Genomic DNA, 26,172 nt, shown 5'->3' on the forward strand with positions numbered 1-26,172 from the left:
GCCGTGTTCCGGAATTCTGAGTGTGGGGAGGTTCCGTCTTCTGTCTGCAGCACCCAGGTTCTCCTAGGAGCCCTTCGAGTGTCTTCCCCGAGTCCTTCCCAGTGCGGGCTGCCGGGGAAAGGCGGGGGTTTGGCTGGAAAAGCAGGTAGCATCTAGTGCCTCCCCATGGACAAGGGAGATAATTAGCGGACTTCCCCCTGCCAGGGAACACCTGTGACACCAGGCAACTTCGTGGAGGGCGGCCCCAAACCTCCCCCACACTGTCGGCCGTGTTCCGGAATTCTGAGTGTGGGGAGGTTCCGTCTTCTGTCTGCAGCACCCGGGATCTCCTAGGAGCCCTTCGAGTGTCTTCCCCGAGTCCCTCCCAGTGCGGGCTGCCGGGGAAAGGCGGGGGTTGGGCTGGAAACGCAGGTAGCATCTAGTGCCTCCTCATGGACAGGGGAGGTAATTAGCGGACATCACCCTGCCAGGGAACACCTGTGACACCAGGCAGCTGCGTGGAGGGCGGCTCTGAACCTCCCCCTCACAGTCACCCGTGTTCCGGATTTCTGAGTGTGGGGGGGTTCCTTCTTCTGTCTGCAGCACACGGGAACTCCTAGGAGCCCTTCGAGTGTCTTCCCCGAGTCCCTCCCAGTGCGGGCTGCCGGGGAAAGGCGGGGGTTGGGCTGGAAAAGCAGGTAGCATCTAGTTCCTCCCCATGGACAGGGGAGGTAATTAGCGGACTACGCCCTGCCAGGGAACACCTGTGACACCAGGCAGCTGCGTGGAGGGCGGCCCCGAACCTCCCCCACACAGTCAGCCGTATTCCGGAATTCTGAGTGTGGGGAGGTTCCGTCTTCTGTCTGCAGCACCCGGGTTCTCCTAGGAGCCCTTCGAGTGTCTTCCCCGAGTCCCTCCCAGTGCGGGTTGCCGGGGAAAGGCGGGGGTTTGGCTGGAAACGCAGGTAGCATCTAGTGCCTCCCCATGGAGAGGGGAGGTAATTAGCGGAATTCCCCTTGCGAGGGAACACCTGTGACACGAGGCAGCTGCGTGGAGGGCGGCCCCGAACCTCCCCCACACAGTCACCCGTGTTCCGGAATTCTGAGTGTGGGGGGGTTCCTTCTTCTGTCTGCAGCACACGGGATCTCCTAGGAGCCCTTCGAGTGTCTTCCCCGAGTCCCTCCCAGTGCGGGCTGCCGGGGAAAGGCGGGGGTTGGGCTTGAAAAGCAGGTAGCATCTAGTGCCTCCCCCTGGACAGGGGAGGTAATTAGCGGACTTCCCCTTGCGATGTAACCCCTGTGACACCAGGCAGCTGCGTGGAGGGCGGCTCCGAACCTCCCCCACTCTGTCATACGTGTTCCGGAATTCTGAGTGTGGGGGGGTTACTTCTTCTGTCTGCAGCACACGGGATCTCCTAGGAGCCCTTCGAGTGTCTTCCCCCAGTCCCTCCCAGTGCGGGCTGCCGGGGAAAGGCGGGGGTTGGGCTGGAAAAGCAGGTAGCATCTAGTGCCTCCCCATGGACAGGGGAGGTAATTAGCGGACTACCCCCTGCCAGGGAACACCTGTGACACCAGGCAGCTGCGTGGGGGCGGCCCCGAACCTCCCCCACACAGTCAGCCGTGTTCCAGAATTCTGAGTGTGGGGAGGTTCCGTCTTCTGTCTGCAGCACCCGGGTTCTCCTAGGAGCCCTTCGAGTGTCTTCCCCGAGTCCCTCCCAGTGCGGGCTGCCGGGGAAAGGCGGGGGTTTGGCTGGAAACGCAGGTAGCATCTAGTGCCTCCCCATGGACAGGGGAGGTAATTAGCGGACTTCCCCTTGCGAGGGAACACCTGTGACACCAGGAAGCTGCGTGGGGGGCGGCCCTAAACCTCCCCCACACAGTCATCCGTGTTCCGGAATTCTGAGTGTGGGGAGGTTCCGTCTTCTGTCTGCAGCACCCGGGTTCTCCTAGGAGCCCTTCGAGTGTGTTCCCCGAGTCCCTCCCTGTGCGGGCGGCCGGGGAAAGGCGGGGGTTGGGCTGGAAACGCAGGTAGCATCTAGTTCCTCCCCATGGACAGGGGAGGTAATTAGCGGACTACCCCCTGCCAGGGAACACCTGTGACACCAGGCAGCTGCGTGGAGGGCGGCCCCGAACCTCCCCCACACAGTCAGCCGTGTTCCGGAATTCTGAGTGTGGGGAGGTTCCGTCTTCTGTCTGCAGCACCCAGGTTCTCCTAGGAGCCCTTCGAGTGTCTTCCCCGAGTCCCTCCCAGTGCGGGCTGCCGGGGAAAGGCGGGGGTTTGGCTGGAAACGCAGGTAGCATCTAGTGCCTCCCCATGGACCAGGGAGGTAATTAGCGGACTTCCCCTTGCGAGGGAACACCTGTGACACAAGGCAGCTGCGTGGAGGGCGGCCCCGAACCTCCCCCACACAGTCAGCCGTGTTCAGGAATTCTGAGTGTGGGGAGGTTCCGTCTTCTGTCTGCAGCACCCGGGTTCTCCTAGGAGCCATTCGAGTGTCTTCCCCCAGTCCCTCCCAGTGCGGGCTGCCGTGGAAAGGCGGGGGTTGGGCTGGAAAAGCAGGTAGCATCTAGTGCCTCCCCATGGACAAGGGAGATAATTAGCGGACTTCCCCCTGCCAGGGAACACCTGTGACACCAGGCATCTTCGTGGAGGGCGGCCCCAAACCTCCCCCACACAGTCGGCCGTGTTCCGGAATTCTGAGTGTGGGGAGGTTCCGTCTTCTGTCTGCAGCACCCGGGATCTCCTAGGAGCCCTTCGAGTGTCTTCCCCGAGTCCCTCCCAGTGCGGGCTGCCGGGGAAAGGCGGGGGTTGGGCTGGAAACGCAGGTAGCATCTAGTGCCTCCTCATGGACAGGGGAGGTAATTAGCGGACTTCCCCCTGCGAGGGAACACCTGTGACACCAGGAAGTTGCGTGGGGGCGGCCCTAAACCTCACCCACAGTCAGCCCTGTTCCGGAATTCTGAGTGTGGGGAGGTTACGTCTTCTGTCTGCAGCACCCGGGATCTCCTAGGAGCCCTTCGAGTGTCTTCCCCCAGTCCCTCCCAGTGCGGACTGCCGGGGAAAGGAGGGGGTTGTGCTGGAAACGCAGGTAGCATCTAGTGCCTCCTCATGGACAGGGGAGGTAATTAGCGGACATCACCCTGCCAGGGAACACCTGTGAAACCAGGCAGCTGCGTGGAGGGCGGCTCTGAACCTCCCCCTCACAGTCACCCGTGTTCCGGATTTCTGAGTGTGGGGGGGTTCCTTCTTCTGTCTGCAGCACACGGGATCTCCTAGGAGCCCTTCGAGTGTCTTCCCCGAGTCCCTCCCAGTGCGGGCTGCCGGGGAAAGTCGGGGGTTGGGCTGGAAAAGCAGGTAGCATCTAGTTCCTCCCCATGGACAGGGGAGGTAATTAGCGGACTACGCCCTGCCAGGGAACACCTGTGACACCAGGCAGCTGCGTGGAGGGCGGCCCCGAACCTCCCCCACACAGTCAGCCGTATTCCGGAATTCTGAGTGTGGGGAGGTTCCGTCTTCTGTCTGCAGCACCCGGGTTCTCCTAGGAGCCCTTCGAGTGTCTTCCCCGAGTCCCTCCCAGTGCGGGTTGCCGGGGAAAGGCGGGGGTTTGGCTGGAAACGCAGGTAGCATCTAGTGCCTCCCCATGGAGAGGGGAGGTAATTAGCGGAATTCCCCTTGCGAGGGAACACCTGTGACACCAGGCAGCTGCGTGGAGGGCGGCCCCGAACCTCCCCCACACAGTCACCCGTGTTCCGGAATTCTGAGTGTGGGGAGGTTCCGTCTTCTGTCTGCAGCACCCGGGTTCTCCTAGGAGCCCTTCGAGTGTCTTCCCCGAGTCCCTCCCAGTGCGGGCTGCCGGGGAAAGGCGGGGGTTGGGCTGGAAACGCAGGTAGCATCTAGTGCCTCCTCATGGACAGGGGAGGTAATTAGCGGACATCACCCTGCCAGGGAACACCTGTGAAACCAGGCAGCTGCGTGGAGGGCGGCTCCGAACCTCCCCCATACAGTCATACGTGTTCCGGAATTCTGAGTGTGGGGGGGTTCCTTCTTCTGTCTGCAGCACACGGGATCTCCTAGGAGCCCTTCGAGTGTCTTCCCCCAGTCCCTCCCAGTGCGGGCTGCCGGGGAAAGGCGGGGGTTGGGCTGGAAAAGCAGGTAGCATCTAGTGCCTCCCCATGGACAGGGGAGGTAATTAGCGGACTACCCCCTGCCAGGGAACACCTGTGACACCAGGCAGCTGCGTGGAGGGCGGCCCCGAACCTCCCCCACACAGTCAGCCGTGTTCCGGAATTCTGAGTGTGGGGAGGTTCCGTCTTCTGTCTGCAGCACCCAGGTTCTCCTAGGAGCCCTTCGAGTGTCTTCCCCGAGTCCCTCCCAGTGCGGGCTGCCGGGGAAAGGCGGGGGTTTGGCTGGAAACGCAGGTAGCATCTAGTGCCTCCCCATGGACCAGGGAGGTAATTAGCGGACTTCCCCTTGCGAGGGAACACCTGTGACACAAGGCAGCTGCGTGGAGGGCGGCCCCGAACCTCCCCCACACAGTCAGCCGTGTTCAGGAATTCTGAGTGTGGGGAGGTTCCGTCTTCTGTCTGCAGCACCCGGGTTCTCCTAGGAGCCATTCGAGTGTCTTCCCCCAGTCCCTCCCAGTGCGGGCTGCCGTGGAAAGGCGGGGGTTGGGCTGGAAAAGCAGGTAGCATCTAGTGCCTCCCCATGGACAAGGGAGATAATTAGCGGACTTCCCCCTGCCAGGGAACACCTGTGACACCAGGCATCTTCGTGGAGGGCGGCCCCAAACCTCCCCCACACAGTCGGCCGTGTTCCGGAATTCTGAGTGTGGGGAGGTTCCGTCTTCTGTCTGCAGCACCCGGGATCTCCTAGGAGCCCTTCGAGTGTCTTCCCCGAGTCCCTCCCAGTGCGGGCTGCCGGGGAAAGGCGGGGGTTGGGCTGGAAACGCAGGTAGCATCTAGTGCCTCCTCATGGACAGGGGAGGTAATTAGCGGACTTCCCCCTGCGAGGGAACACCTGTGACACCAGGAAGTTGCGTGGGGGCGGCCCTAAACCTCACCCACAGTCAGCCCTGTTCCGGAATTCTGAGTGTGGGGAGGTTACGTCTTCTGTCTGCAGCACCCGGGATCTCCTAGGAGCCCTTCGAGTGTCTTCCCCCAGTCCCTCCCAGTGCGGACTGCCGGGGAAAGGAGGGGGTTGTGCTGGAAACGCAGGTAGCATCTAGTGCCTCCTCATGGACAGGGGAGGTAATTAGCGGACATCACCCTGCCAGGGAACACCTGTGAAACCAGGCAGCTGCGTGGAGGGCGGCTCTGAACCTCCCCCTCACAGTCACCCGTGTTCCGGATTTCTGAGTGTGGGGGGGTTCCTTCTTCTGTCTGCAGCACACGGGATCTCCTAGGAGCCCTTCGAGTGTCTTCCCCGAGTCCCTCCCAGTGCGGGCTGCCGGGGAAAGTCGGGGGTTGGGCTGGAAAAGCAGGTAGCATCTAGTTCCTCCCCATGGACAGGGGAGGTAATTAGCGGACTACGCCCTGCCAGGGAACACCTGTGACACCAGGCAGCTGCGTGGAGGGCGGCCCCGAACCTCCCCCACACAGTCAGCCGTATTCCGGAATTCTGAGTGTGGGGAGGTTCCGTCTTCTGTCTGCAGCACCCGGGTTCTCCTAGGAGCCCTTCGAGTGTCTTCCCCGAGTCCCTCCCAGTGCGGGTTGCCGGGGAAAGGCGGGGGTTTGGCTGGAAACGCAGGTAGCATCTAGTGCCTCCCCATGGAGAGGGGAGGTAATTAGCGGAATTCCCCTTGCGAGGGAACACCTGTGACACCAGGCAGCTGCGTGGAGGGCGGCCCCGAACCTCCCCCACACAGTCACCCGTGTTCCGGAATTCTGAGTGTGGGGAGGTTCCGTCTTCTGTCTGCAGCACCCGGGTTCTCCTAGGAGCCCTTCGAGTGTCTTCCCCGAGTCCCTCCCAGTGCGGGCTGCCGGGGAAAGGCGGGGGTTGGGCTGGAAACGCAGGTAGCATCTAGTGCCTCCTCATGGACAGGGGAGGTAATTAGCGGACATCACCCTGCCAGGGAACACCTGTGAAACCAGGCAGCTGCGTGGAGGGCGGCTCCGAACCTCCCCCATACAGTCATACGTGTTCCGGAATTCTGAGTGTGGGGGGGTTCCTTCTTCTGTCTGCAGCACACGGGATCTCCTAGGAGCCCTTCGAGTGTCTTCCCCCAGTCCCTCCCAGTGCGGGCTGCCGGGGAAAGGCGGGGGTTGGGCTGGAAAAGCAGGTAGCATCTAGTGCCTCCCCATGGACAGGGGAGGTAATTAGCGGACTACCCCCTGCCAGGGAACACCTGTGACACCAGGCAGCTGCGTGGAGGGCGGCCCCGAACCTCCCCCACACAGTCAGCCGTGTTCCAGTATTCTGAGTGTGGGGAGGTTCCGTCTTCTGTCTGCAGCACCCGGGTTCTCCTAGGAGCCCTTCGAGTGTCTTCCCCGAGTCCCTCCCAGTGCGGGCTGCCGGGGAAAGGCGGGGGTTTGGCTGGAAACGCAGGTAGCATCTAGTGCCTCCCCATGGACAGGGGAGGTAATTAGCGGACTTCCCCTTGCGAGGGAACACCTGTGACACCAGGAAGCTGCGTGGGGGGCGGCCCTAAACCTCCCCCACACAGTCATCCGTGTTCCGGAATTCTGAGTGTGGGGAGGTTCCGTCTTCTGTCTGCAGCACCCGGGTTCTCCTAGGAGCCCTTCGAGTGTGTTCCCCGAGTCCCTCCCTGTGCGGGCGGCCGGGGAAAGGCGGGGGTTGGGCTGGAAACGCAGGTAGCATCTATTGCCTCCCCATGGACAGGGGAGGTAATTAGCGGACTAACCCCTGCCAGGAAACACCTGTGACACCAGGCAGCTGCGTGGAGGGCGGCCCCGAACCTCCCCTACACAGTCAGCCGTGTTCCGGAATTCTGAGTGTGGGGAGGTTCCGTCTTCTGTCTGCAGCACCCAGGTTCTCCTAGGAGCCCTTCGAGTGTCTTCCCCGAGTCCCTCCCAGTGCGGGCTGCCGGGGAAAGTCGGGGGTTTGGCTGGAAAAGCAGGTAGCATCTAGTGCCTCCCCATGGACAAGGGAGATAATTAGCGGACTTCCCCCTGCCAGGGAACACCTGTGACACCAGGCAACTTCGTGGAGGGCGGCCCCAAACCTCCCCCACACAGTCGGCCGTGTTCCGGAATTCTGAGTGTGGGGAGGTTCCGTCTTCTGTCTGCAGCACCCGGGATCTCCTAGGAGCCCTTCGAGTGTCTTCCCCGAGTCCCTCCCAGTGCGGGCTGCCGGGGAAAGGCGGGGGTTTGGCTGGAAACGCAGGTAGCATCTAGTGCCTCCTCATGGACAGGGGAGGTAATTAGCGGACATCACCCTGCCAGGGAACACCTGTGACACCAGGCAGCTGCGTGGAGGGCGGCTCTGAACCTCCCCCTCACAGTCACCCGTGTTCCGGATTTCTGAGTGTGGGGGGGTTCCTTCTTCTCTCTGCAGCACACGGGATCTCCTAGGAGCCCTTCGAGTGTCTTCCCCGAGTCCCTCCCAGTGCGGGCTGTCGGGGAAAGGCGGGGGTTGGGCTGGAAAAGCAGGTAGCATCTAGTTCCTCCCCATGGACAGGGGAGGTAATTAGCGGACTACGCCCTGCCAGGGAACACCTGTGACACCAGGCAGCTGCGTGGAGGGCGGCCCCGAACCTCCCCCACACAGTCAGCCGTATTCCGGAATTCTGAGTGTGGGGAGGTTCCGTCTTCTGTCTGCAGCACCCGGGTTCTCCTAGGAGCCCTTCGAGTGTCTTCCCCGAGTCCCTCCCAGTGCGGGCTGCCGGGGAAAGGCGGGGGTTTGGCTGGAAACGCAGGTAGCATCTAGTGCCTCCCCATGGAGAGGGGAGGTAATTAGCGGAATTCCCCTTGCGAGGGAACACCTGTGACACCAGGCAGCTGCGTGGAGGGCGGCCCCGAACCTCCCCCACACAGTCACCCGTGTTCCGGAATTCTGAGTGTGGGGGGGTTCCTTCTTCTGTCTGCAGCACACGGGATCTCCTAGGAGCCCTTCGAGTGTATTTCCCGAGTCCCTCCCAGTGCGGGCTACCGGGGAAATGCGGGGTTTGGGCTGGAAAAGCAGGTAGCATCTAGTGCCTCCCCCTGGACAGGGGAGGTAATTAGCGGACTTCCCCTTGCGAGGGAACACCTGTGACACAAGGCAGCTGCGTGGAGGGCGGCCCCGAACCTCCCCCACACAGTCACCCGTGTTCCGGAATTCTGAGTGTGGGGGGGTTCCTTCTTCTGTCTGCAGCACACGGGATCTCCTAGGAGCCCTTCGAGTATCTTCCCCCAGTCCCTCCCAGTGCGGGCTGCCGGGGAAAGGCGGGGGTTGGGCTGGAAAAGCAGGTAGCATCTAGTGCCTCCCCATGGACAAGGGAGATAATTAGCGGACTTCCCCCTGCCAGGGAACACCTGTGACACCAGGCAACTTCGTGGAGGGCGGCCCCAAACCTCCCCCACACAGTCGGCCGTGTTCCGGAATTCTGAGTGTGGGGAGGTTCCGTCTTCTGTCTGCAGCACCCGGGATCTCCTAGGAGCCCTTCGAGTGTCTTTCCCGAGTCCCTCCCAGTGCGGGCTGCCGGGGAAAGGCGGGGGTTGGGCTGGAAAAGCAGGTAGCATCTAGTGCCTCCCCATGGACAAGGGAGATAATTAGCGGACTTCCCCCTGCCAGGGAACACCTGTGACACCAGGCAACTTCGTGGAGGGCGGCCCCAAACCTCCCCCACACTGTCGGCCGTGTTCCGGAATTCTGAGTGTGGGGAGGTTCCGTCTTCTGTCTGCAGCACCCGGGATCTCCTAGGAGCCCTTCGAGTGTCTTCCCCGAGTCCCTCCCAGTGCGGGCTGCCGGGGAAAGGCGGGGGTTTGGCTGGAAACGCAGGTAGCATCTAGTGCCTCCTCATGGACAGGGGAGGTAATTAGCGGACTTCCCCCTGCGAGGGAACACCTGTGACACCAGGAAGTTGCGTGGGGGCGGCCCTAAACCTCACCCACAGTCAGCCCTGTTCCGGAATTCTGAGTGTGGGGAGGTTACGTCTTCTGTCTGCAGCACCCGGGATCTCCTAGGAGCCCTTCGAGTGTCTTCCCCCAGTCCCTCCCAGTGCGGGCTGCCGGGGAAAGGAGGGGGTTGTGCTGGAAACGCTGGTAGCATCTAGTGCCTCCCCATGGACTGCGGAGGTAATTAGCGGACTACCCCCTGCCAGGGAACACCTGTGACACAAGGCAGCTGCGTGGAGGGCGGCCCCGAACCTCCCCCACACAGTCAACCGTGTTCCGGAATTCTGAGTGTGGGGAGGTTCCGTCTTCTGTCTGCAGCACCCGGGATCTCCTAGGAGCCCTTCGAGTGTCTTCCCCGAGTACCTCCCAGTGCGGGCTGCCGGGGAAAGTCGGGGGTTGGGCTGGAAAAGCAGGTAGCATCTAGTGCCTCCCCCTGGACAGGGGAGTTAATTAGCGGACTTCCCCTTGCGAGGGAACACCTGTGACACAAGGCAGCTGCGTGGAGGGCGGCCCCGAACCTCCCCCACACAGTCAGCCGTGTTCCGGAATTCTGAGTGTGGGGAGGTACCGTCTTCTGTCTGCAGCACCCGGGATCTCCTAGGAGCCCTTCGAGTGTCTTCCCCGAGTCCATCCCAGTGCGGGCTACAGGGGAAAGGCGAGGGTTGGGCTGGAAAAGCAGGTAGCATCTAGTGCCTCCCCCTGGACATGGGAGGTAATTAACGGACTTCCCCCTGCCAGGGAACACCTGTGACACCAGGCAGCTGCGTGGAGGGCGGCCTCGAAACTCCCCCACACAGTCACCCGTGTTCCGGAATTCTGAGTGTGGGGAGGTTCCGTCTTCTGTCTGCAGCACCCGGGATCTCCTAGGAGCCCTTCGAGTGTCTTCCCCGAGTACCTCCCAGTGCGGGCTGCCGGGGAAAGTCGGGGGTTGGGCTGGAAAAGCAGGTAGCATCTAGTGCCTCCCCCTGGACAGGGGAGGTAATTAGCGGACTTCCCCTTGCGAGGGAACACCTGTGACACAAGGCAGCTGCGTGGAGGGCGGCCCCGAACCTCCCCCACACAGTCAGCCGTGTTCCGGAATTCTGAGTGTGGGGAGGTACCGTCTTCTGTCTGCAGCACCCGGGATCTCCTAGGAGCCCTTCGAGTGTCTTCCCCGAGTCCATCCCAGTGCGGGCTACCGGGGAAAGGCGGGGGTTGGGCTGGAAAAGCAGGTAGCATCTAGTGCCTCCCCCTGGACAGGGGAGGTAATTAACGGACTTCCCCCTGCCAGGGAACACCTGTGACACCAGGCAGCTGCGTGGAGGACGGCCACGAACCTCCCCCACACAGTCACCCGTGTTCCGGAATTCTGAGTGTGGGGGGGTTCCTTCTTCTGTCTGCAGCACACGGGATCTCCTAGGAGTCCTTCGAGTGTCTTCCCCGATTCCCTCCCAGTGCGGGCTGCCGGGGAAAAGCGGGGGTTTGGCTGGAAACGCAGGTAGCATCTAGTGCCTCCCCATGGACCAGGGAGGTAATTAGCGGACTTCCCCTTGCGAGGGAACACCTGTGACACAAGGCAGCTGCGTGGAGGTCGGCCCCGAACCTCCCCCACACAGTCAACCGTGTTCCGGAATTCTGAGTGTGGGGAGGTACCGTCTTCTGTCTGCAGCACCAAGGATCTCCTAGGAGCCCTTCGAGTGTCTTCCCCGAGTCCCTCCCAGTGCGGGCTACCGGGGAAAGGCGGGGGTTGGGCTGGAAAAGCAGGTAGCATCTAGTTCCTCCCCATGGACAGGGGAGGTAATTAGCGGACTACCCCCTGCCAGGGAACACCTGTGACACCAGGCAGCTGCGTGGAGGGCGGCCCCGAACCTCCCCCACACAGTCAGCCGTGTTCCGGAATTCTGAGTGTGGGGAGGTTCCGTCTTCTGTCTGCAGCACCCAGGTTCTCCTAGGAGCCCTTCGAGTGTCTTCCCCGAGTCCCTCCCAGTGCGGGCTGCCGGGGAAAGGCGGGGGTTTGGCTGGAAACCCAGGTAGCATCTAGTGCCTCCCCATGGACCAGGGAGGTAATTAGCGGACATCACCCTGCCAGGGAACACCTGTGACACCAGGCAGCTGCGTGGAGGGCGGCTCTGAACCTCCGCCTCACAGTCACCCGTGTTCCGGATTTCTGAGTGTGGGGGGGTTCCTTCTTCTGTCTGCAGCACACGGGATCTCCTAGGAGCCCTTCGAGTGTCTTCCCCCAGTCCCTCCCAGTGCGGGCTGCCGGGGAAAGGAGGGGGTTGTGCTGGAAACGCAGGTAGCATCTAGTGCCTCCCCATGGACTGGGGAGGTAATTAGCGGACTACCCCCTGCCAGGGAACACCTGTGACACCAGGCAGCTGCGTGGAGGGCGGCCCCGAACCTCCCCCACACAGTCAACCGTGTTCCGGAATTCTGAGTGTGGGGAGGTTCCGTCTTCTGTCTGCAGCACCCGGGATCTCCTGGGAGCCCTTCGAGTGTCTTCCCCGAGTACCTCCCAGTGCGGGCTGCCTGGGAAAGTCGGGGGTTGGGCTGGAAAAGCAGGTAGCATCTAGTGCCTCCCCCTGGACAGGGGAGGTAATTAGCGGACTTCCCCTTGCGAGGGAACACCTGTGACACAAGGCAGCTTCGTGGAGGGCTGCCCCGAACCTCCCCCACACAGTCAGCCGTGTTCCGGAATTCTGAGTGTGGGGAGGTACCGTCTTCTGTCTGCAGCACCCGGGATCTCCTAGGAGCCCTTCGAGTGTCTTCCCCGAGTCCATCCCAGTGCGGGCTACCGGGGAAAGGCGGGGGTTGCGCTGGAAAAGCAGGTAGCATCTAGTGCCTCCCCCTGGACAGGGGAGGTAATTAACGGACTTCCCCCTGCCAGGGAACACCTGTGACACCAGGCAGCTGCGTGGAGGGCGGCCCCGAACCTCCCCCACACAGTCACCCGTGTTCCGGAATTCTGAGTGTGGGGAGGTTCCGTCTTCTGTCTGCAGCACCCGGGATCTCCTAGGAGCACTTCGAGTGTCTTCCCCGAGTACCTCCCAGTGCGGGCTGCCGGGGAAAGTCGGGGGTTGGGCTGGAAAAGCAGGTAGCATCTAGTGCCTCCCCCTGGACAGGGGAGGTAATTAGCGGACTTCCCCTTGCGAGGGAACACCTGTGACACAAGGCAGCTGCGTGGAGGGCGGCCCCGAACCTCCCCCACACAGTCAGCCGTGTTCCGGAATTCTGAGTGTGGGGAGGTACCGTCTTCTGTCTGCAGCACCCGGGATCTCCTAGGAGCCCTTCGAGTGCCTTCCCCGAGTCCATCCCAGTGCGGGCTACCGGGGAAAGGCGGGGGTTGGGCTGGAAAAGCAGGTAGCATCTAGTGCCTCCCCCTGGACAGGGGAGGTAATTAACGGACTTCCCCCTGCCAGGGAACACCTGTGACACCAGGCAGCTGCGTGGAGGGCGGCCCCGAACCTCCCCCACACAGTCACCCGTGTTCCGGTATTCTGAGTGTGGGGAGGTACCGTCTTCTGTCTGCAGCACCCGGGATCTCCTAGGAGCCCTTCGAGTGTCTTCCCCGAGTCCCTCCCAGTGCGGGCTACCGGGGAAAGGCGGGGGTTTGGCTGGAAAAGCAGGTAGCATCTAGTCCCTCCCCATGGACAGGGGAGGTAATTAGCGGACTACCCCCTGCCAGGGAACACCTGTGACACCAGGCAGCTGCGTGGAGGGCGGCCCCGAACCTCCCCCACACAGTCAGCCGTGTTCCGGAATTCTGAGTGTGGGGAGGTTCCGTCTTCTGTCTGCAGCACCCAGGTTCTCCTAGGAGCCCTTCGAGTGTCTTCCCCGAGTCCCTCCCAGTGCGGGCTGCCGGGGAAAGGCGGGGGTTTGGCTGGAAACGCAGGTAGCATCTAGTGCCTCCCCATGGACCAGGGAGGTAATTAGCGGACTTCCCCTTGCGAGGGAACACCTGTGACACAAGGCAGCTGCGTGGAGGGCAGCCCCGAACCTCCCCCACACAGTCAGCCGTGTTCCGGAATTCTGAGTGTGGGGAGGTTCCGTCTTCTGTCTGCAGCACCCGGGTTCTCCTAGGAGCCATTCGAGTGTCTTCCCCCAGTCCCTCCCAGTGCGGGCTGCCGGGGAAAGGCGGGTGTTTGGCTGGAAAAGCAGGTAGCATCTAGTGCCTCCCCATGGACAAGGGAGATAATTAGCGGACTTCCCCCTGCCAGGGAACACCTATGACACCATGCATCTTCGTGGAGGGCGGCCCCAAACCTCCCCCACACAGTCGGCCGTGTTCCGGAATTCTGAGTGTGGGGAGGTTCCGTCTTCTGTCTGCAGCACCCGGGATCTCCTAGGAGCCTTTCGAGTGTCTTCCCCGAGTCCCTCCCAGTACGGGATGCCGGGGAAAGGCGGGGGTTGGGTTGGAAACGCAGGTAGCATCTAGTGCCTCCTCATGGACAGGGGAGGTAATTAGCGGACATCACCCTGCCAGAGAACACCTGTGACACCAGGCAGCTGCGTGGAGGGCGGCCCTGAACCTCCCCCTCACAGTCACACGTGTTCCGGATTTCTGAGTGTGGGGGGGTTCCTTCTTCTGTCTGCAGAACACGGGATCTCCTAGGAGCCCTTCGAGTGTCTTCCCCGAGTCCCTCCCAGTGCGGGCTGCCGGGGAAAGGCGGGGGTTGGGCTGGAAAAGCAGGTAGCATCTAGTTACTCCCCATGGACAGGGGAGGTAATTAGCGGACTACCCCCTGCCAGGGAACACCTGTGACACCAGGCAGCTGCGAGGAGTGCGGCCCCGAACCTCCCCCACACAGTCAGCCGTATTCCGGAATTCTGAGTGTGGGGAGGTTCCGTCTTCTGTCTGCAGCACCCGGGTTCTCCTAGGAGCCCTTCGAGTGTCTTCCCCGAGTCCCTCCCAGTGCGGGCTGCCGGGGAAAGGCGGGGGTTTGGCTGGAAACGCAGGTAGCATCTAGTGCCTCCCCATGGAGTGGGGAGGTAATTAGCGGAATTCCCCTTGCGAGGGAACACCTGTGACACCAGGCAGCTGCGTGGAAGTCGGCCCCGAACCTCCCCCACACAGTCACCCGTGTTCCGGAATTCTGAATGTGGGGGGGTTCCTTCTTCTGTCTGCAGCACACGGGATCTCCTAGGAGCCCTTCGAGTGTCTTCCCCCAGTCCCTCCCAGTGCGGGCTGCCGGGGAAAGGAGGGGGTTGTGCTGGAAACGCAGGTAGCATCTAGTGCCTCCCCATGGACTGGGGAGTTAATTAGCGGACTACCCCCTGCCAGGGAACACCTGTGACACCAGGCAGCTGCGTGGAGGGCGGCCCCGAACCTCCCCCACACAGTCAGCCGTGTTCCGGAATTCTGAGTGTGGGGAGGTTCCGTCTTCTGTCTGCAGCACCCGGGTTCTCCTAGGAGCCATTCGAGTGTCTTCCCCCAGTCCCTCCCAGTGCCGGCTGCCGGGGAAAGGCGGGGGTTGAGCTGGAAAAGCAGGTAGCATCTAGTGCCTCCCCATGGACAAGGGAGATAATTAGCGGACTTCCCCCTGCCAGGGAACACATGTGACACCAGGCATCTTCGTGGAGGGCGGCCCCAAACCTCCCCCACACAGTCGGCCGTGTTCCGGAATTCTGAGTGTGGGGAGGTTCCGTCTTCTGTCTGCATCACCCGGGATCTCCTAGGAGCCCTTCGAGTGTCTTTCCCGAGTCCCTCCCAGTGCGGGCTACCGGGGAAATGCGGGGGTTGGGCTGGAAAAGCAGGTAGCATCTAGTGCCTCCCCCTGGACAGGGGAGGTAATTAGCGGACTTCCCCTTGCGAGGGAACACCTGTGACACAAGGCAGCTGCGTGGAGGGCGGCCCCGAACCTCCCCCACACAGTCAGCCGTGTTCCGGAATTCTGAGTGTGGGGAGGTACCGTCTTCTGTCTGCAGCACCCGGGATCACCTAGGAGCCCTTCGAGTGTCTTCCCCGAGTCCCTCCCAGTGCGGGCTGCCGGGGAAAGGCGGGGGTTGGGCTGGAAACGCAGGTAGCATCTAGTGCCTCCTCATGGACAGGGGAGGTAATTAGCGGACATCACCCTGCCAGGGAACACCTGTGACACCAGGCAGCTGCGTGGAGGGCGGCTCTGAACCTCCGCCTCACAGTCACCCGTGTTCCGGATTTCTGAGTGTGGGGGGGTTCCTTCTTCTGTCTGCAGCACACGGGATCTCCTAGGAGCCCTTCGAGTGTCTTCCCCCAGTCCCTCCCAGTGCGGGCTGCCGGGGAAAGGAGGGGGTTGTGCTGGAAACGCAGGTAGCATCTAGTGCCTCCCCATGGACTGGGGAGGTAATTAGCGGACTACCCCCTGCCAGGGAACACCTGTGACACCAGGCAGCTGCGTGGAGGGCGGCCCCGAACCTCCCCCACACAGTCAACCGTGTTCCGGAATTCTGAGTGTGGGGAGGTTCCGTCTTCTGTCTGCAGCACCCGGGATCTCCTGGGAGCCCTTCGAGTGTCTTCCCCGAGTACCTCCCAGTGCGGGCTGCCTGGGAAAGTCGGGGGTTGGGCTGGAAAAGCAGGTAGCATCTAGTGCCTCCCCCTGGACAAGGGAGGTAATTAACGGACTTCCCCCTGCCAGGGAACACCTGTGACACCAGGCAGCTGCGTGGAGGGCGGCCCCGAACCTCCCCCACACAGTCACCCGTGTTCCGGAATTCTGAGTGTGGGGAGGTTCCGTCTTCTGTCTGCAGCACCCGGGATCTCCTAGGAGCACTTCGAGTGTCTTCCCCGAGTACCTCCCAGTGCGGGCTGCCGGGGAAAGTCGGGGGTTGGGCTGGAAAAGCAGGTAGCATCTAGTGCCTCCCCCTGGACAGGGGAGGTAATTAGCGGACTTCCCCTTGCGAGGGAACACCTGTGACACAAGGCAGCTGCGTGGAGGGCGGCCCCGAACCTCCCCCACACAGTCAGCCGTGTTCCGGAATTCTGAGTGTGGGGAGGTACCGTCTTCTGTCTGCAGCACCCGGGATCTCCTAGGAGCCCTTCGAGTGTCTTCCCCGAGTCCCTCCCAGTGCGGGCTACCGGGGAAAGGCGGGGGTTGGGCTGGAAAAGCAGGTAGCATCTAGTTCCTCCCCATGGACAGGGGAGGTAATTAGCGGACTACCCCCTGCCAGGGAACACCTGTGACACCAGGCAGCTGCGTGGAGGGCGGCCCCGAACCTCCCCCACACAGTCAGCCGTGTTCCGGAATTCTGAGTGTGGGGAGGTTCCGTCTTCTGTCTGCAGCACCCAGGTTCTCCTAGGAGCCCTTCGAGTGTCTTCCCCGAGTCCCTCCCAGTGCGGGCTGCCGGGGAAAGGCGGGGGTTTGGCTGGAAACGCAGGTAGCATCTAGTGCCTCCCCATGGACCAGGGAGGTAATTAGCGGACTTCCCCTTGCGAGGGAACACCTGTGACACAAGGCAGCTGCGTGGAGGGCAGCCCCGAACCTCCCCCACACAGTCAGCCGTGTTCCGGAATTCTGAGTGTGGGGAGGTTCCGTCTTCTGTCTGCAGCACCCGGGTTCTCCTAGGAGCCATTCGAGTGTCTTCCCCCAGTCCCTCCCAGTGCGGGCTGCAGGGGAAAGGCGGGGGTTGGGCTGGAAAAGCAGGTAGCATCTAGTGCCTCCCCATGGACAAGGGAGATAATTAGCGGACTTCCCCCTGCCAGGGAACACCTATGACACCATGCATCTTCGTGGAGGGCGGCCCCAAACCTCCCCCACCAAGTCGGCCGTGTTCCGGAATTCTGAGTGTGGGGAGGTTCCGTCTTCTGTCTGCAGAACACGGGATCTCCTAGGAGCCCTTCGAGTGTCTTCCCCGAGTCCCTCCCAGTGCGGGCTGCCGGGGAAAGGCGGGGGTTGGGCTGGAAAAGCAGGTACCATCTAGTTCCTCCCCATGGACAGGGGAGGTAATTAGCGGACTACCCCCTGCCAGGGAACACCTGTGACACCAGGCAGCTGCGTGGAGGGCGGCCCCGAACCTCCCCCACACAGTCAGCCGTATTCCGGAATTCTGAGTGTGGGGAGGTTCCGTCTTCTGTCTGCAGCACCCGGGTTCTCCTAGGAGCCCTTCGAGTGTCTTCCCCGAGTCCCTCCCAGTGCGGGCTGCCGGGGAAAGGCGGGGGTTTGGCTGGAAACGCAGGTAGCATCTAGTGCCTCCCCATGGAGAGGGGAGGTAATTAGCGGAATTCCCCTTGCGAGGGAACACCTGTGACACCAGGCAGCTGCGTGGAAGTCGGCCCCGAACCTCCCCCACACAGTCACCCGTGTTCCGGAATTCTGAATGTGGGGGGGTTCCTTCTTCTGTCTGCAGCACACTGGATCTCCTAGGAGCCCTTCGAGTGTCTTCCCCCAGTCCCTGCCAGTGCGGGCTGCCGGGGAAAGGAGGGGGTTGTGCTGGAAACGCAGGTAGCATCTTGTGCCTCCCCATGTACTGGGGAGGTAATTAGCGGACTACCCCCTGCCAGGGAACACCTGTGACACCAGGCAGCTGCGTGGAGGGCGGCCCCGAACCTCCCCCACACAGTCAGCCGTGTTACGGAATTCTGAGTGTGGGGAGGTTCCGTCTTCTGTCTGCAGCACCCGGGTTCTCCTAGGAGACATTCGAGTGTCTTCCCCCAGTCCCTCCCAGTGCGGGCTGCCGGGGAAAGGCGGGGGTTGAGCTGGAAAAGCAGGTAGCATCTAGTGCCTCCCCATGGACAAGGGAGATAATTAGCGGACTTCCCCCTGCCAGGGAACACATGTGACACCAGGCATCTTCGTGGAGGGCGGCCCCAAACCTCCCCCACACAGTCGGCCGTGTTCCGGAATTCTGAGTGTGGGGAGGTTCCGTCTTCTGTCTGCATCACCCGGGATCTCCTAGGAGCCCTTCGAGTGTCTTTCCCGAGTCCCTCCCAGTGCGGGCTACCGGGGAAATGCGGGGGTTGGGCTGGAAAAGCAGGTAGCATCTAGTGCCTCCCCCTGGACAGGGGAGGTATTTAGCGGACTTCCCCTTGCGAGGGAACACCTGTGACACAAGGCAGCTGCGTGGAGGGCGGCCCCGAACCTCCCCCACACAGTCAGCCGTGTTTCGGAATTCTGAGTGTGGGGAGGTACCGTCTTCTGTCTGCAGCACCCGGGATCTCCTAGGAGCCCTTCGAGTGTCTTCCCCGAGTCCCTCCCAGTGCGGGCTGACGGGGAAATGCGGGGGTTGGGCTGGAAACGCAGGTAGCATCTAGTGCCTCCTCATGGACAGGGGAGGTATTTAGCGGACATCCCCCTGCGAGGGAACACCTGTGACACCAGGAAGTTGCGTGGGGGCGGCCCTAAACCTCACCCACAGTCAGCCCTGTTCCGGAATTCTGAGTGTGGGGAGGTTACGTCTTCTGTCTGCAGCACCCGGGATCTCCTAGGAGCCCTTCGAGTGTCTTCCCCCAGTCCCTCCCAGTGCGGGCTGCCGGGGAAAGGAGGGCGTTGTGCTGGAAACGCAGGTAGCATCTAGTGCCTCCCCATGGACTGGGGAGGTAATTAGCGGACTACCCCTTGCCAGGGAACACCTGTGACACCAGGCAGCTGCGTGGAGGGCGGCCCCGAACCTCCCCCACACAGTCAACCGTGTTCCGGAATTCTGAGTGTGGGGAGGTTCCGTCTTCTGTCTGCAGCACCCGGGATCTCCTAGGAGCCCTTCGAGTGTCTTCCCCGAGTACCTCCCAGTGCGGGCTGCCGGGGAAAGTCGGGGGTTGGGCTGGAAAAGCAGGTAGCATCTAGTGCCTCCCCCCTGGACAGGGGAGGTAATTAGCGGACTTCCCCTTGCGAGGGAACACCTGTGACACAAGGCAGCTGCGTGGAGGGCGGCCCCGAACCTCCCCCACACAGTCAGCCGTGTTCCGGAATTCTGAGTGTGGGGAGGTACCGTCTTCTGTCTGCAGCACCCGGGATCTCCTAGGAGCCCTTCGAGTGTCTTCCCCGAGTCCATCTCATTGCGGGCTACCGGGGAAAGGCGGGGGTTGGGCTGGAAAAGCAGGTACCATCTAGTGCCTCCCCCTGGACAGGGGAGGTAATTAACGGACTTCCCCCTGCCAGGGAACACCTGTGACACCAGGCAGCTGCGTGGAGGGCGGCCCCGAACCTCCCCCACACAGTCACCCGTGTTCCGGAATTCTGAGTGTGGGGAGGTTCCGTCTTCTGTCTGCAGCACCCGGGATCTCCTAGGAGTCCTTCGAGTGTCTTCCCCGAGTCCCTCCCAGTGCGGGCTGACGGGGAAATGCGGGGGTTGGGCTGGAAACGCAGGTAGCATCTAGTGCCTCCTCATGGACAGGGGAGGTATTTAGCGGACATCCCCCTGCGAGGGAACACCTGTGACACCAGGAAGTTGCGTGGGGGCGGCCCTAAACCTCACCCACAGTCAGCCCTGTTCCGGAATTCTGAGTGTGGGGAGGTTACGTCTTCTGTCTGCAGCACCCGGGATCTCCTAGGAGCCCTTCGAGTGTCTTCCCCCAGTCCCTCCCAGTGCGGGCTGCCGGGGAAAGGAGGGCGTTGTGCTGGAAACGCAGGTAGCATCTAGTGCCTCCCCATGGACTGGGGAGGTAATTAGCGGACTACCCCTTGCCAGGGAACACCTGTGACACCAGGCAGCTGCGTGGAGGGCGGCCCCGAACCTCCCCCACACAGTCAACCGTGTTCCGGAATTCTGAGTGTGGGGAGGTTCCGTCTTCTGTCTGCAGCACCCGGGATCTCCTAGGAGCCCTTCGAGTGTCTTCCCCGAGTACCTCCCAGTGCGGGCTGCCGGGGAAAGTCGGGGGTTGGGCTGGAAAAGCAGGTAGCATCTAGTGCCTCCCCCCTGGACAGGGGAGGTAATTAGCGGACTTCCCCTTGCGAGGGAACACCTGTGACACAAGGCAGCTGCGTGGAGGGCGGCCCCGAACCTCCCCCACACAGTCAGCCGTGTTCCGGAATTCTGAGTGTGGGGAGGTACCGTCTTCTGTCTGCAGCACCCGGGATCTCCTAGGAGCCCTTCGAGTGTCTTCCCCGAGTCCATCTCATTGCGGGCTACCGGGGAAAGGCGGGGGTTGGGCTGGAAAAGCAGGTAGCATCTAGTGCCTCCCCCTGGACAGGGGAGGTAATTAACGGACTTCCCCCTGCCAGGGAACACCTGTGACACCAGGCAGCTGCGTGGAGGGCGGCCCCGAACCTCCCCCACACAGTCACCCGTGTTCCGGAATTCTGAGTGTGGGGAGGTTCCGTCTTCTGTCTGCAGCACCCGGGATCTCCTAGGAGTCCTTCGAGTGTCTTCCCCGAGTACCTCCCAGTGCGGGCTGCCGGGGAATGTCGGGGGTTGGGCTGGAAAAGCAGGTAGCATCTAGTGCCTCCCCCTGGACAGGGGAGGTAATTAGCGGACTTCCCCTTGCCAGGGAACACCTGTGACACAAGGCAGGTGCGTGGAGGGCGGCCCCGAACCTCCCCCACACAGTCAGCCGTGTTCCGGAATTCTGAGTGTGGGGAGGTACCGTCTTCTGTCTGCAGCACCCGGGATCTCCTAGGAGCCCTTCGAGTGTCTTCCCCGAGTCCCTCCCAGTGCGGGTACCGGGGAAAGGCGGGGGTTGGGCTGGAAAAGCAGGTAGCATCTAGTTCCTCCCCATGGACAGGGGAGGTAATTAGCGGACTACCCCCTGCCAGGGAACACCTGTGACACCAGGCAGCTGCGTGGAGGGCGGCCCCGAACCTCCACCACACAGTCAGCCGTGTTCCGGAATTCTGAGTGTGGGGAGGTTCCGTCTTCTGTCTGCAGCACCCAGGTTCTCCTAGGAGCCCTTCGAGTGTCTTCCCCGAGTCCCTCCCAGTGCGGGCTGCCGGGGAAAGGCGGGGGTTTGGCTGGAAACGCAGGTAGCATCTAGTGCCTCCCCATGGACCAGGGAGGTAATTAGCGGACTTCCCCTTGCGAGGGAACACCTGTGACACAAGGCAGCTGCGTGGAGGGCGGCCCCGAACCTCCCCCACACAGTCAGCCGTGTTCCGGAATTCTGAGTGTGGGGAGGTTCCGTCTTCTGTCTGCAGCACCCGGGTTCTCCTAGGAGCCATTCGAGTGTCTTCCCCCAGTCCCTCCCAGTGCGGGCTGCCGGGGAAAGGCGGGGGTTGGGCTGGAAAAGCAGGTAGCATCTAGTGCCTCCCCATGGACAAGGGAGATAATTAGCGGACTTCCCCCTGCCAGGGAACACCTGTGACACCAGGCATCTTCGTGGAGGGCGGCCCCAAACCTCCCCCACACAGTCAGCCGTGTTCCGGAATTCTGAGTGTGGGGAGGTTCCGTCTTCTGTCTGCAGCACCCGGGATCTCCTAGGAGCCCTTCGAGTGTCTTCCCCGAGTCCCTCCCAGTGCGGGCTGACGGGGAAATGCGGGGGTTGGGCTGGAAACGCAGGTAGCATCTAGTGCCTCCTCATGGACAGGGGAGGTATTTAGCGGACATCCCCCTGCGAGGGAACACCTGTGACACCAGGAAGTTGCGTGGGGGCGGCCCTAAACCTCACCCACAGTCAGCCCTGTTCCGGAATTCTGAGTGTGGGGAGGTTACGTCTTCTGTCTGCAGCACCCGGGATCTCCTAGGAGCCCTTCGAGTGTCTTCCCCCAGTCCCTCCCAGTGCGGGCTGCCGGGGAAAGGAGGGCGTTGTGCTGGAAACGCAGGTAGCATCTAGTGCCTCCCCATGGACTGGGGAGGTAATTAGCGGACTACCCCTTGCCAGGGAACACCTGTGACACCAGGCAGCTGCGTGGAGGGCGGCCCCGAACCTCCCCCACACAGTCAACCGTGTTCCGGAATTCTGAGTGTGGGGAGGTTCCGTCTTCTGTCTGCAGCACCCGGGATCTCCTAGGAGCCCTTCGAGTGTCTTCCCCGAGTACCTCCCAGTGCGGGCTGCCGGGGAAAGTCGGGGGTTGGGCTGGAAAAGCAGGTAGCATCTAGTGCCTCCCCCCTGGACAGGGGAGGTAATTAGCGGACTTCCCCTTGCGAGGGAACACCTGTGACACAAGGCAGCTGCGTGGAGGGCGGCCCCGAACCTCCCCCACACAGTCAGCCGTGTTCCGGAATTCTGAGTGTGGGGAGGTACCGTCTTCTGTCTGCAGCACCCGGGATCTCCTAGGAGCCCTTCGAGTGTCTTCCCCGAGTCCATCCCATTGCGGGCTACCAGGGAAAGGCGGGGGTTGGGCTGGAAAAGCAGGTAGCATCTAGTGCCTCCCCCTGGACAGGGGAGGTAATTAACGGACTTCCCCCTGCCAGGGAACACCTGTGACACCAGGCAGCTGCGTGGAGGGCGGCCCCGAACCTCCCCCAAACAGTCACCCGTGTTCCGGAATTCTGAGTGTGGGGAGGTTCCGTCTTCTGTCTGCAGCACCCGGGATCTCCTAGGAGTCCTTCGAGTGTCTTCCCCGAGTACCTCCCAGTGCGGGCTGCCGGGGAATGTCGGGGGTTGGGCTGGAAAAGCAGGTAGCATCTAGTGCCTCCCCCTGGACAGGGGAGGTAATTAGCGGACTTCCCCTTGCCAGGGAACACCTGTGACACAAGGCAGCTGCGTGGAGGGCGGCCCCGAACCTCCCCCACACAGTCAGCCGTGTTCCGGAATTCTGAGTGTGGGGAGGTACCGTCTTCTGTCTGCAGCACCCGGGATCTCCTAGGAGCCCTTCGAGTGTCTTCCCCGAGTCCATCCCAGTGCGGGCTACCGGGGGAAGGCGGGGGTTGGGCTGGAAAAGCAGGTAGCATCTAGAGCCTCCCCCTGGACAGGGGAGGTAATTAACGGACTTCCCCATGCCAGTTAACACCTGTGACACCAGGCAGCTGCGTGGAGGGCGGCCCCGAACCTCCCCCACACAGTCACCCGTGTTCCGGAATTCTGAGTGTGGGGAGGTACCGTCTTCTGTCTGCAGCACCCGGGATCTCCTAGGAGCCCTTCGAGTGTCTTCCCCGAGTCCCTCCCAGTGCGGGTACCGGGGAAAGGCGGGGGTTGGGCTGGAAAAGCAGGTAGCATCTAGTTCCTCCCCATGGACAGGGGAGGTAATTAGCGGACTACCCCCTGCCAGGGAACACCTGTGACACCAGGCAGCTGCGTGGAGGGCGGCCCCGAACCTCCACCACACAGTCAGCCGTGTTCCGGAATTCTGAGTGTGGGGAGGTTCCGTCTTCTGTCTGCAGCACCCAGGTTCTCCTAGGAGCCCTTCGAGTGTCTTCCCCGAGTCCCTCCCAGTGCGGGCTGCCGGGGAAAGGCGGGGGTTTGGCTGGAAACGCAGGTAGCATCTAGTGCCTCCCCATGGACCAGGGAGGTAATTAGCGGACTTCCCCTTGCGAGGGAACACCTGTGACACAAGGCAGCTGCGTGGAGGGCGGCCCCGAACCTCCCCCACACAGTCAGCCGTGTTCCGGAATTCTGAGTGTGGGGAGGTTCCGTCTTCTGTCTGCAGCACCCGGGTTCTCCTAGGAGCCATTCGAGTGTCTTCCCCCAGTCCCTCCCAGTGCGGGCTGCCGGGGAAAGGCGGGGGTTGGGCTGGAAAAGCAGGTAGCATCTAGTGCCTCCCCATGGACAAGGGAGATAATTAGCGGACTTCCCCCTGCCAGGGAACACCTGTGACACCAGGCATCTTCGTGGAGGGCGGCCCCAAACCTCCCCCACACAGTCGGCCGTGTTCCGGAATTCTGAGTGTGGGGAGGTTCCGTCTTCTGTCTGCAGCACCCGGGATCTCCTAGGAGCCCTTCGAGTGTCTTCCCCGAGTCCCTCCCAGTGCGGGCTGACGGGGAAATGCGGGGGTTGGGCTGGAAACGCAGGTAGCATCTAGTGCCTCCTCATGGACAGGGGAGGTATTTAGCGGACATCCCCCTGCGAGGGAACACCTGTGACACCAGGAAGTTGCGTGGGGGCGGCCCTAAACCTCACCCACAGTCAGCCCTGTTCCGGAATTCTGAGTGTGGGGAGGTTACGTCTTCTGTCTGCAGCACCCGGGATCTCCTAGGAGCCCTTCGAGTGTCTTCCCCCAGTCCCTCCCAGTGCGGGCTGCCGGGGAAAGGAGGGCGTTGTGCTGGAAACGCAGGTAGCATCTAGTGCCTCCCCATGGACTGGGGAGGTAATTAGCGGACTACCCCTTGCCAGGGAACACCTGTGACACCAGGCAGCTGCGTGGAGGGCGGCCCCGAACCTCCCCCACACAGTCAACCGTGTTCCGGAATTCTGAGTGTGGGGAGGTTCCGTCTTCTGTCTGCAGCACCCGGGATCTCCTAGGAGCCCTTCGAGTGTCTTCCCCGAGTACCTCCCAGTGCGGGCTGCCGGGGAAAGTCGGGGGTTGGGCTGGAAAAGCAGGTAGCATCTAGTGCCTCCCCCCTGGACAGGGGAGGTAATTAGCGGACTTCCCCTTGCGAGGGAACACCTGTGACACAAGGCAGCTGCGTGGAGGGCGGCCCCGAACCTCCCCCACACAGTCAGCCGTGTTCCGGAATTCTGAGTGTGGGGAGGTACCGTCTTCTGTCTGCAGCACCCGGGATCTCCTAGGAGCCCTTCGAGTGTCTTCCCCGAGTCCATCCCATTGCGGGCTACCGGGGAAAGGCGGGGGTTGGGCTGGAAAAGCAGGTAGCATCTAGTGCCTCCCCCTGGACAGGGGAGGTAATTAACGGACTTCCCCCTGCCAGGGAACACCTGTGACACCAGGCAGCTGCGTGGAGGGCGGCCCCGAACCTCCCCCACACAGTCACCCGTGTTCCGGAATTCTGAGTGTGGGGAGGTTCCGTCTTCTGTCTGCAGCACCCGGGATCTCCTAGGAGTCCTTCGAGTGTCTTCCCCGAGTACCTCCCAGTGCGGGCTGCCTGGGAATGTCGGGGGTTGGGCTGGAAAAGCAGGTAGCATCTAGTGCCTCCCCCTGGACAGGGGAGGTAATTAGCGGACTTCCCCTTGCCAGGGAACACCTGTGACACAAGGCAGCTGCGTGGAGGGCGGCCCCGAACCTCCCCCACACAGTCAGCCGTGTTCCGGAATTCTGAGTGTGGGGAGGTACCGTCTTCTGTCTGCAGCACCCGGGATCTCCTAGGAGCCCTTCGAGTGTCTTCCCCGAGTCCATCCCAGTGCGGGCTACCGGGGGAAGGCGGGGGTTGGGCTGGAAAAGCAGGTAGCATCTAGAGCCTCCCCCTGGACAGGGGAGGTAATTAACGGACTTCCCCATGCCAGGGAACACCTGTGACACCAGGCAGCTGCGTGGAGGGCGGCCCCGAACCTCCCCCACACAGTCACCCGTGTTCCGGAATTCTGAGTGTGGGGAGGTACCGTCTTCTGTCTGCAGCACCCGGGATCTCCTAGGAGCCCTTCGAGTGTCTTCCCCGAGTCCCTCCCAGTGCGGGTACCGGGGAAAGGCGGGGGTTGGGCTGGAAAAGCAGGTAGCATCTAGTTCCTCCCCATGGACAGGGGAGGTAATTAGCGGACTACCCCCTGCCAGGGAACACCTGTGACACCAGGCAGCTGCGTGGAGGGCGGCCCCGAACCTCCACCACACAGTCAGCCGTGTTCCGGAATTCTGAGTGTGGGGAGGTTCCGTCTTCTGTCTGCAGCACCCAGGTTCTCCTAGGAGCCCTTCGAGTGTCTTCCCCGAGTCCCTCCCAGTGCGGGCTGCCGGGGAAAGGCGGGGGTTTGGCTGGAAACGCAGGTAGCATCAAGTGCCTCCCCATGGACCAGGGAGGTAATTAGCGGACTTCCCCTTGCGAGGGAACACCTGTGACACAAGGCAGCTGCGTGGAGGGCGGCCCCGAACCTCCCCCACACAGTCAGCCGTGTTCCGGAATTCTGAGTGTGGGGAGGTTCCGTCTTCTGTCTGCAGCACCCGGGTTCTCCTAGGAGCCATTCGAGTGTCTTCCCCCAGTCCCTCCCAGTGCGGGTTGCCGGGGAAAGGCGGGGGTTGGGCTGGAAAAGCAGGTAGAATCTAGTGCCTCCCCATGGACAAGGGAGATAATTAGCGGACTTCCCCCTGCCAGGGAACACTTGTGACACCAGGCATCTTCGTGGAGGGCGGCCCCAAACCTCCCCCACACAGTCGGCCGTGTTCCGGAATTCTGAGTGTGGGGAGGTTCCGTCTTCTGTCTGCAGCACCCGGGATCTCCTAGGAGCCCTTCGAGTGTCTTCCCCGAGTCCCTCCCAGTGCGGGCTGCCGGGGAAAGGCGG

This window comes from Camelus bactrianus, chromosome 2 (genome assembly GCF_048773025.1).
Source record: "Camelus bactrianus isolate YW-2024 breed Bactrian camel chromosome 2, ASM4877302v1, whole genome shotgun sequence".
Lineage (NCBI taxonomy): Eukaryota > Metazoa > Chordata > Mammalia > Artiodactyla > Camelidae > Camelus > Camelus bactrianus.